Source organism: Pteropus alecto, unplaced genomic scaffold, assembly GCF_000325575.1.
Source record: "Pteropus alecto unplaced genomic scaffold, ASM32557v1 scaffold5, whole genome shotgun sequence".
Classification (NCBI taxonomy): domain Eukaryota; kingdom Metazoa; phylum Chordata; class Mammalia; order Chiroptera; family Pteropodidae; genus Pteropus; species Pteropus alecto.
This window is the reverse complement of record NW_006441953.1, coordinates 25,535,194-25,546,116: the sequence shown is the minus strand read 5'-3', so window position 1 is coordinate 25,546,116 and position 10,923 is coordinate 25,535,194. Positions and strand designations below refer to the sequence as shown.

The following is a 10,923-nucleotide window of genomic DNA, read 5'->3' as shown; positions in this document are numbered from 1 at the left end:
AGCATTAAAACCTCTCTGATAAAACTGGGTGGTCCTAACGGAGTCGATCAGTCAGGAGGGAAACTGGACACCAAGGAAGGGAACACGAGGTGAGGAGAGGGGGCTGTAGGCTGTGGACTGGTGGCCATGGTTCCAGTCGGAACTTAGATGACGGGCAGGGAAGGGAGGGGGGAATAGTTATTGGTTTACGCGCAGCTCGCGGTTAAAGTCCAAAACCTCTCCAGTGAGTCATATCAGAATGAGCCATGTTGGAGAAACTGGGCTTTTCAGTCCTGTCACCATTGATGTTTTGGGCTGGTTATTTCTTTTATTGGGTGGAAGGTGGAGAGGAGATGGGCAAGGCCCTGTCCTGTGCATGGCAGGGTGTTTAGCAGCATCCCTGACATGTCTACTACATGCCAGGAGCATGTCCCTCCAAGTTGTGGTGTCCCCAAACGTTGCTACATGTCTCCCGGAAGGGCAAAATGGACAACGTTTGAGAAGCACTGGTATAAACTAAAGAATGTAACCCTAAAATCTCAAATGCGAGGAATCTGGTGTAAGTATTGGAACTAACAGTCCCATCAATACACCCAAGGCAAAAATGCTCGTCCTTCCGAGGAGCCACGTCCTGCAGTAACCAGCTAGTTTCCTGCTCTCTGTCCATTGGCATTTGGACTCAGGGCCAGCTTTTGAACCAAGGAAGGCTCTCAAGATGTATGAACAACTCCAAGCGAAAATGAGGCTTCAAAGGGAGACACTGAATGTCCTGCTAATAAAAGCAAGTACATTTTCGAGCAGGTCATTAGAAAATGAAGGCGTTGCGATGATATTTGTACCCTAAGCTGATGAAGCAGGTCGTACCAACGAGACGCACTTAACTGAAGTAGCTGGAAAGAGGAGAATGTAAAACTTGTAGAAGAAAAACCGTTTCCACGACAACAACGAAATGAGAGTTCACTACTCATACTAGAGGCGCAGTTTTCCCTGATATGTAGGAGTATCTCCAGTTATTTCAAATTAAGACATGAGTCTCTAAATAAAATCTTATTGCATTTTATTTTCAATAGCGCAGACAGCTCTCTTAGAAAGTGAAAATGCTGTTAATTGAAGCAAATGAGAAAAAAAAGTTGTTGCAATTCAAAACAGGTTGAAAACCATAGGCCTGGAGGAAGAAAATTGAATGCTTTAATATCTATAAAATAAAAATAGGATACACAACCAATATATCTGAGTCAATAAGTGTTTCTTTCCATTTACTATAGACACAAGAGGTTCAAATTTTCTAGAGTTTAAGTTATATTTCGGGAGGAGGTATATAATTCAGTACATTAGAAAATATAAATCAAATATTGAAGAGCATGGTTTTATAAAATTTTTGATTCAAAGATTATTCTTTAGCTTCCAAGTAGAGCCGAATTTTATCGATGCGTTTTTCCTCGTGACGTGTTTTTTTCTTTCGTGGAGAATGTATCAGCAACAATCAAAAATACTATAGAATCCAAAGATCCTATTCTTACAAAGAGTGAGACTGACACATTCATCTAAAGCTGAAATTGGTCCACGTGTTTAGATGTGAAAAGCATATTTTTCCCATTTATTGACCTAAATAATGTACCATCGCAGCTCTCCTCTGAAGAGAATACAGCATGGTAGTCTCATTTCAGATTCTACAAATTTTTTATGTTTATAGCCATGTCTTCATTTCCCAGAAAGACTCCAAATACATCAGCATTCGTGGCATTACCCTTAAGGCATTAAATGCATTTGTTTTTCGTTGGTTTATTTTTTTTTTTTAGATATACACCTAAAAAGTATATGCCTTAGAGTCCCATATAAAAAAATGACTATATTTCATCTATTCATTCATTTACTCATTCGTTCAGAGATGTATTGATTTATTTAAAGATATGACTGCTATCATTACCACTGCTGCATAACAAATGACTCCAAAATGCAGGAGCTTACAGCAATCATTTGATTACGCACACGGATTCTGTGAGTCAGGACTTTGAACAGAACACAGCTGGTTGACTGATCTCTACTCCACAACATCTGGGAGCTTCATCTGTGAAAACTTGAACCCTGGGAGGTGATTCAATGTCCAGGGGCTGAAATCATCCAAAGGCTTGTTCATGCGCATGTCTGGAGCCTTGGCTAGGGTGACTCAAGGGCTCAGACTGCCAAACAAAGCATGAACACGTGACCTTCTCATGTGACCTGGTCCCTCACAGTGTGCTGGCCTCATGGTAGTCGAAGTGCTGAAATGGTCACTTAAGACTCTAAGCACAAAAGTTCTAGCAAACAACATAGAAACTACATCGTCTTTTGTGACATGTGACCTGAGACTTGTTCTTGGTTAAAAACTCTTTAGCCAGCTAGGAACGCTTAACCTAAAAGAATTAGAAATTTGCATTCTGAGTTAAAACAAATCTGCTAGACTCATTTATTTTGCTTGCATAAGAATTTTTACAAGAAACGAGTTTTTTGAATTATGCTTTTTAATAATTTTGGAATGTCATGAGGTATATACTTTGTATTAGCTGGTTTGGTTTAGTTTAGTTAAATATTAAAAGGTAAGGGAGATCATAATCAGAAGGTTAATTAGCACAACAGTGGTGAACAGACCCTAACTCTGGTGACAGTTGATCCCTTCAAAAAGATGATCTCTTACAATAAAGGTCCGCTACAGACTGAACTCTGTCTCTCAAAACTCACATGTTGCTGCCCTAACACTCATTATGACTGTATTTGGAGGTAGGAGTTTTAGGAGATAATTAATGAGTTCATAAGGGTGGAATCCAATCCAGGTGAGGATGCCCAATAGGATTGGTGGCCTTATAAGAAGAGGAGGACAGTTATCTCTCCCCTCATTGAATGCATCAAGGAAAGGCCATGTGAGGACACGGCAAGGTGACAGCCATCTACAAATCAGGAAGAGAGCCCTCACCAAAAACCGAATCAACTAGCACCTTGATCTTGGAGCTTCCCAGCCTACAGAACTGTGAGAAAATCAGTCTCACTCAGTCTTCAGTATCTTATCAAAGCATTCGGAGATGACTATGATGCCATTCACCTTCTTTTTTCATTTACTAAACTTTATGGCATTTGCTGTCCGCCAGGATTTGATAAACGTTAACTTAATAAACCTCATTTCAGCCGTCTCTAGTAGTTACTATTATTAACCCCATTTTACAGATGAGGAAACTGAAATCGAGAGCAGTTAAGGGAGTTGACCAAGATCCCTCAGCTTTAAGATCCAGTATTCAACTTCTTTCTCTCCTCTCTGCTCCTGAGACTCCATAGGCATGTGGACCTCCTCAATTTCTCCTTCATGCCTTTCGTCCGCTCTTTCCCATTTTCCATCTCTCTGTGCTACGTCTTAAGGTTTCGATCTTTTTTACATCATTAATTCTCTTTCTAGCTCTCTCGTAAAAAAATTTAATCCATTCTTTGCTTCAAAAAAAAAATCGTAACTTTATTATTCATTTCTAAAAACTCTAGGTGGTTCTTTTTTGCAATTTGCCTGACCTTTTTCATAGTATCTTGCTCTTTCACATTTTCAAAGCCTCCTTTTAAGTTCTTTTAGGGTCATTTTTTTAATACTTTCCATCTGATCATCGTATCATCAGAAGTTCTTGGGCATCTAATCGTACCCTCTTGTTGTCTGCAGACTCGTGATTGTCTCCCCTGGGTTGTCTAAATTTGGATTGTGAGCTCATCTTCAGCAAGGTATATCTATGTGCGGTCATCCGGAACTGACTACTTGAAGGTTTGTTCCTCCAGAAAAAATTGTGTATCTGCTCTTGCCCGGCATGCCACAGGGATACAGTAAATTGAGACCACTTTTAAAAAATTGTCCTTAGGGGGTTCCTAAATGATATAGGTAGCATAAATAAGACAATTAAACAGCATAGTGTAAGTCAATGGTTATAAATTCCTAAGAGAATGTTTTTCCCACCACATCTAGAGCACAAACTGACAGGCAAGTTTTCTAGTTGTCCCCTTGTGCCAGCTTTCATTCTAAAGGCTTAATCTGTCACTTCTGAGAGTTCTTCTTATATTACTTCTTTGGTAAATTCTACCTTTTCATTTTCTTGGTTCTCTCTATGACGTGTGGAATTTCTTAACCTGAAATCCTCTCATTTTCTCAGCAATACCTTTTTGTAAGGGTGATATGCTGGTTTTTCTCATCAGAGGATCCAGAAATGTCACTATCTGAGATACGTTCTTCATGGCCACTCAGTTTCTCCAGAAAATATTCCTTCCATGTTTTTCATCTTGGTGCAGGTGAGAAGCAGGAGCTGAAGGTATACTTTTGTTTGCGTCAGTTTTGTGAGTTTTGTGAGAAGGAGAACGTCCTGCCCACCTCTCGGTTTTCAGCCCCAAGGCACACCCACCCTCTGCTGTACCTGGGAACTTGAAACCGAAGTGTCCGTGGTTCACCTTCCCTAGAAAACTCCAGTCTCCTCTGAGCGGCAGAAGAAGAGGGAGTGAGGAAGATGAACATTTTCCCCAGGCTGCCAGGAGCGAGGGAGGGTCCCGAGGGTCCAGCCCCTCAGCGTGTCCACTTTCGAGTCTTCTTACATCGCATCGCTCTCCCCCCTCTCCTTGGCGTCTAACTCTATCCATTTCCTGAGGCCGCTATAACAAAGTGCCACACACCATGGGGCTTAAAACAAGAGAAATGTATTGTCTCCCAGTCTGGAGACTAGAAGATAGGCTATCGAGGCATCGGCAGGGTTAGTTCCCTCTGAAGGTGGTGAGGGAGAATCAGTTCCATGCACCTCCCAAGTTCTGGTAGCCGCAGGTGTTCCTTGGCTTGTAGATGCCATTCCCCTGCGCCCTCACTGTCTTCCCTCCGTGCATGTCTGACTCTGTGCCCAAATTCTGCCTTTGTATAAGAACACAGTCATATTGGATTAGGGCCCATGCTAATGACCTTGTCTTACATTGATTCCCCCTGTAAAGACTCCAAATGTCTCCAAATGAGGTCCCATTTTGAGGTACGGGGGGTCAACACGGCAACATACTTCTTTCAGAGGGACACGGTTCAGCCCATCACACCGCTGAGCCAAATCCTGAGCTCCTCTGGAGTTCTGCAGGGTGGGTCAACTCATTCCCTCATTTTGATGCCTCCTCCTCCCCACGCACATACCCGCACAGAGACACGTGTATGTACACGGACACATGCACAGATAAATGCACACACAGAGACAGAGTAACACGTGGAGACATGGATACACACAGATACACAGACACACAGACACGCACAGACACACACTCACTAGTATACTTGGAGTGTGCCTTTTTTTGGTCTGTTTATTTCATACTCTTCTGTCTACTTGGCCTCTTTTCCCATTCCTTCTGCTTTTTAGAGCCATAACATTTGCATCCTCTTCCAGCAATTTTGGTGGGATTTAGAGAATAAGCAGCGATTAATCCTGTACACTCACCCTCCTGCATTTAACCAGAAAATACTCCAGAACAACATCCTCCAGGCCTGGGAGCACTTCTCTGGAGCATTTGCTGCAGAGAAGACGTCTTCACCCAGAAATGATGACCTTTTCATGATTCTAAAGCGCCCACCTCTGAGCATGGCCCGTCATTTACCAGAAATGCCCAGTGACCCCATGACATGAGGAAGGGTGTGGCCTTTAAAGCTTGACCTACTTTCTGCCCGGCTCCTCCCCCAAGTTGATTTCTCTTTGTCCTCGTCCCCTAGGCTGCCCTCCTCTGCTCACCCCGCATGTCTGTGTTCCACTACGAAGAGTAACCTGTCTCTTTAAAAGGAAAAAAAAAGCCACCAAGTGACCTCCCTTAGGAACGAGTTGCTAAGCGGGTGTTTTTGCTGGAGACGTGGCTGCAGCTTCCCAGCGAGCTGCCTGGGCACCACCCCAACATTCAGCCTCTCCCTGGGACTCACAGAAGTTTCAACAGGAAGACCCATCTGTCTGCACTTGCCCTTCCTCACAGAGAGCGGAGTCTGCACAATGCTTTTGTGAAGCTCCTCAAGGTAAATCAGCCCTGGGGAGCAGGGCTGCAGCGTTGGGGTCCTGCTTTCAGTCCCCGCCCTGGAGTTCAGCCTCTCCCCTCCGTACCCTGAGCAGATTTAATGAATTGTAAAGTCAGAGGTTCTCAGCACCAGCATTCACGTTTTACCTTCTGGAACTGAAACATGGAGCGTTACTCAGGCTGCTGCTTGGAGTCTGGTTTGTAAAAACGTTAAGTCTAGCTCATCATAGTTCCTGGGTGAATTTCCCCCAGACTGTTGTCACTCTGCTTCCTTCCTGGGACCTCCTTGCCGTCCGGTTGCATTCCAGTCTCCCGGAACTATTTGCTGCATGTCCTGTTTCTGGGCCTTTTAGCTCAAAGTGGTTTGAAGGGCTAAGTACTAGCTATTGCAAGCTTCGCTTTTTTTTTGGCATTAGACAGGGAAAGGGCTGTGACAGACAAAGGGCTGAGGACCGCTGCTCTCGCCAAAAAAACCACATGAAACTCTGCCGGCCGCAATTTAAAGTGATTGCTTCCCTCCATTACAAAGAGGTGCAATGAAAAGCTTGAGAGTCTAATGGGAAATACACGTACGTCATTACATTCTCATATAATTTCTGCAAATAAACTCGGCACCAGAATGAAATCTCCCTCTGTATCTATCTCCTAGAGCTCATTGAAAGAGTCATTCATTCCCATATTTATTGAGCAAAAACAATGCACCAGGCAACGTGCTGGAGTTTAAAGTGTGTGACAATGAATTGGACCAGGTCAGAAGCTCAGAGTTTCCTGGGAAAACAGACCTAGAAACAGAAGACAACAGTGCAATGAGCTAAATGCCGTAAGAGACTTAGGAAAGAGTCTAAAGTGCTTAGAGCCGAGCCAGAGTACTCCCAGGGGAGGGCCTGGGCACTCGGTTCGTGTCAGTGCATTAGGCACATGTCATACATTACACATTACATATATCATATATTATATATTATACCGAGCCGATTCTATAAAGGTATGTGTTGCTAACCTTATACTATGGGAAATTACGGGTGGAATAATTTGTAGAATTAGGTAATGAATTGAAAAACAGTGTGTGTGACACTTGCCCAGGGTTCCAGGCTCCAGCTGTAATAAGCTGGGATGGAAAAAGGTACGGGGAGAACACGCTCATGCGTGTGAGGGCGGGGGGAAGGCTCCACCAGAAGCACCCTCAACGGAAGCAGAAGGAAAACCGCCTTGGACCCAGCTGGCGGGGACATAGAGGGGCTGTTGGTTGTTGGAGCCAGTGGGTTTGGTGCAAGGCAGGGCAAATTTCCCCGAGTTGTCAGGGAGTCCAAGCCCTGCACAGAGAGGAGAAGAGGGTCCTTTGGCAGAGAGCGTAGAAAGAATTCAACCCACGCGCCACACTTAGAGTCAAAAGGAAAGTTTATTAGAAAAGGGACAACATGCCACCAACAGAGTGTGGTCTCTCAGAGGCAGAGAGGGAGAAGGACAGTGAGAGGGACAGAGTAAAGGCACTGAGAGGGACCCTGAGTGTCCAGGGAATTCGGTTTCTATATCGTTCTTTAGTTCCTGTGAGTTATAGTTTAAAAGACTCTGTTAACCCAATTCCTTTGATATAGACACACAGCAAGGAAGGGGAAGAGTGTGCAGTGTGAAAAGTAAGAACAGGGAGAGTGACAGGCCCGCTGGCAGTTCCCAGCCTTTAACCCTCAGGTTCCCCGTGGTTTTAGCCCTAGAGAATGACTCTGGGTTCCTAGTTCCGCTTCACAGATGTGGAGAATGGGCCATTTGCAATCCCGCAGAAACCTCCCTCTGTTCTGCAGGCCTCCTCCGGCCGGGCTGCAGGGCTGATCAGCATATCACAGTCTCTGATTGCGGCCTGATTAACATTTTAATTCTCTTGGCTCCTTTCTGCTTTAGGTTGAAGGTGGGAACCAAAGACCTTAATGGGAGACCTGAACAGCACCTGAGGTCTTCTTTACGACTCCCCTTCCGTGCCCTGAGCTCTTTTTCCCTCCCCGCTCCTTTCTTCTGCTCCTCCCCCCATCATCACCTTTTCTTAAAAACACCAGGATCGAGAGACGGGTCCATGTTGGGCATTTTACTACACACATTCTCTCATTTAAACCATATAAAATAACTACCCTGAGGTAGGAATTACGATCCCAAGTTTACAGACGTCAGAATGTATCTCGGAGAAGCAAAGGCATCGCTCCGAGATCACAACTGATAAATACAGCTGGAACTTGAACTCAGGTCTATAATGATTTTTTACAAAACCCTCTCTCTTTCTATAAAACCATGTTTTCACGGTTCTGGAGTAAGATGCACATAATTGTATTATTTTTTTTAAGCAGCCAAGGTCGAAATTCATCCAGTGCTGTCCTTTGCGTACACTTTCTGTTTTTCCCCTCTACCTGCTGTAGAATTTGTCACAGGGTCCTCTTAATGACATCGCTCCTCTCATGACTCTCAGGGATAGAGAGTGAATTTGTCTGGAGGAAGGTGTCAGTATTTCTCTCAAAAATGTTTTCGATTTTTTGCACTGAGTTAAACAAATCGTGGACCCAAAGTAGCCAAAACCTTTTCTTACTGGGGCAATGCTTCCGTTTTCCGTTGTAAATGCTTTCAGAATAGGGGGCTGGCATAGAACAGTTCCTGATATCAGCGAAAAGAGAAGAATAAAGGGTGACACCGGGCAGAAATCTGGACTCAGAGTCCTGGGGTCAAGTTCCCAATGTGACATTTAATAACGATAATCTTGGACAAATCATGTAAACTGTCAGAGGTTGACCTTGAGGAAACCTCGGTTGCCTTACATGTAAATTGAGGCAGGTGCTACTAAGCTAGAAAGAAGCGTTGCTGTCAGGCCTAGTGATAACACGTATCTAGTGTGAGCACACAATAAGTCTGCAATAAGTCATGGCTCTTATTTTGAGGTCGCCAATAGGAATATATTAACATGCACTCGATGCCTATGATAACGAGCTGCATATTAAAATTGGACAGTACTGATTTATCTTTTCTTAGTAAGGCTGTTTATAAAAGAAAGACATTTTGATGTCATTAGATTTCTTTAGAAACTCATTCAAAAGTAATGATCAGGAAAGAATGAGAAAAATGTCAACCCCATTACATTTTTCATTTTCTACATCTACTTCTTTCTTTCGTACACAACATTTGTTAATGTATCGAGAATCTTTTCTTAGTTACTAAAATATTTCACAGTTTTTTTTCCAGTTCGTAATTGCCAGAGATGTTTATTAGAGAGCTTTCGTGTTCTTCAGATTTCATCCATATCAACCTGTTGTTATTTCTAGATTATCTCCTCACTTTTCATTTTCTTAGCTGCTTTCATCATTTCCTTTCCTCTATTTTTTGTAGCCTGTGAGTTGGTCGGGATGGGAGACAATAGAATTTCAGGTGCCTTATTTCCCTATAACATGCTAATTCCCCACGAGGGCCAGTGAAACCTTGAACGCCTCGCATGAGCTGCTTAAATGACCGAGGCCCCGTCAAGATTTCACTTCCACACATATCAGGAAGAGTTTCTGATTCGTCAGCCCAGGTATTTCTCTCATTTAATAATCACCTCGGCCCAAAGAGGACGATAAGCTTTAAAGGGCTCCAGGATGTGACTACGGAGACGCGGCCAATAAATAATGACTTAGTCATTCATTGGACAAGTATTTATTAAATGTCTGCTGTGTGCCATAGTCCTACGCTCTGGCGGTAAATGATGAACAGATGTTCCTGTCCTCTTGTAGCTTATATTCTAATGATAATGGGCAGGCAATCGCAAATAAATATGTATGTCAGCTGGTGAAGAGTACTAGGGGGAAAAAATCATTGTAAGGTAGTTAGGGAGTTCTGCACGGTGGGAGGTTATCATGGCATTGTGAGTGTTTAGGGAAGACCCCTCCGATCAACTGAAATTTGAACAGAGTCCTGAAGGAACTAAAAGAGAGAAAGTCAAGCAGATATCTTGGGAAAGAGAGTTTCAGGCAAAGAGAACAGCAAGTGCAAAGGCCCTGAGGCCAGAGGGTTCAAGTGCAGATCATGCAGGGCCTTATAGGCCATTAAAAGAATTTTGGATTTCATCCCGTTGAAGAAGGGAAGTCATTGGAGGATTTTGAGTGGAAGAATAACATGATCTCTCTCAAATTTTAAACAATTTACTCTGGCTTCAACGTAGGGAATAGACAGTAGGGAAGCAAGGTGGGTGTGAGGGAGGCCAGGAAGTTCTTACACTTGGCCATGTGATGATCTCTCTCAAATTTTAAACAATTTACTCTGGCGTCCACGTAGGGAATAGACAGTAGGGAAGCAAGCTAGGAAGTTCTTACACTTGGCCATGTAACAGACAGCGGGGCTTGACCAGGGCGACAGTTAGGGAAGGTGCCGAGAGGTGGTCGGATCCTCAGTCTAAGTTGAAGGCAAAGTTGGCAAGACCTCCGGTGGGTGGGACGCGATGTGTCGTACAGGAGTCAGGGCAGGATCAAGAATGACTACGAGGTGTCGGCCGGAGCAAAGTGGCATTCTGTGGAAGGCAGCGAGGAAGGTTGAAGGACGAGCAGGTCGGGGATCGTGACAAGGAGCTTTGTCTGGCGCATGCTAAGCGAAATGAAGGTACCCATCTAGCCCTTGGACATTGGCGTCCGGGGTCCTGGAGAGACATGTGAGCCCAGGGTGTAAGTCTGGAGACTATCAGTTAGTAGGTGGTATTTCAAGCCAAGCAAAAGGATGAGACCACCAGGCACTCACATGGGGTGCCCAGGAGATGAGCAGAAACCAGCCCGGGAGTTTGAGAAGGAGCAGCCAGTGGGTAGAATGAAAACCGGGAAAGGACATGTCCCAGAAGGCACGTGAAGAAAATAGTTCAAGGAAAAAAAATGTGATGGGTCCCTCTCATTACTCAGTGCCTCTAACAGGTCGGATAAGATGAGGACTAAAGAC

The 10,923-nt window shown here is 44.1% G+C and overlaps 1 protein-coding gene across 7 annotated transcripts in view; it reads left to right on the top strand.

Moving 5' to 3' along the window:
- Window positions 1-5,664: 5,664 nt before the first annotated feature.
- Window positions 5,665-10,923, top strand: part of CC2D2A (coiled-coil and C2 domain containing 2A) — a 101,646-nt gene continuing 96,387 nt past the window's right edge. For 5 of the 7 annotated variants that reach the window (XM_025051769.1, XM_025051770.1, XM_015594913.2 and 2 more), the window contains exon 1: window positions 5,665-5,995. The gene's annotated coding sequence lies outside the window, so the exon portion shown is untranslated. The remainder of the gene's footprint in view (window positions 5,996-10,923) is intronic. The other 2 variants (XM_015594916.2, XM_015594912.2) reach the window with 1 other exon arrangement.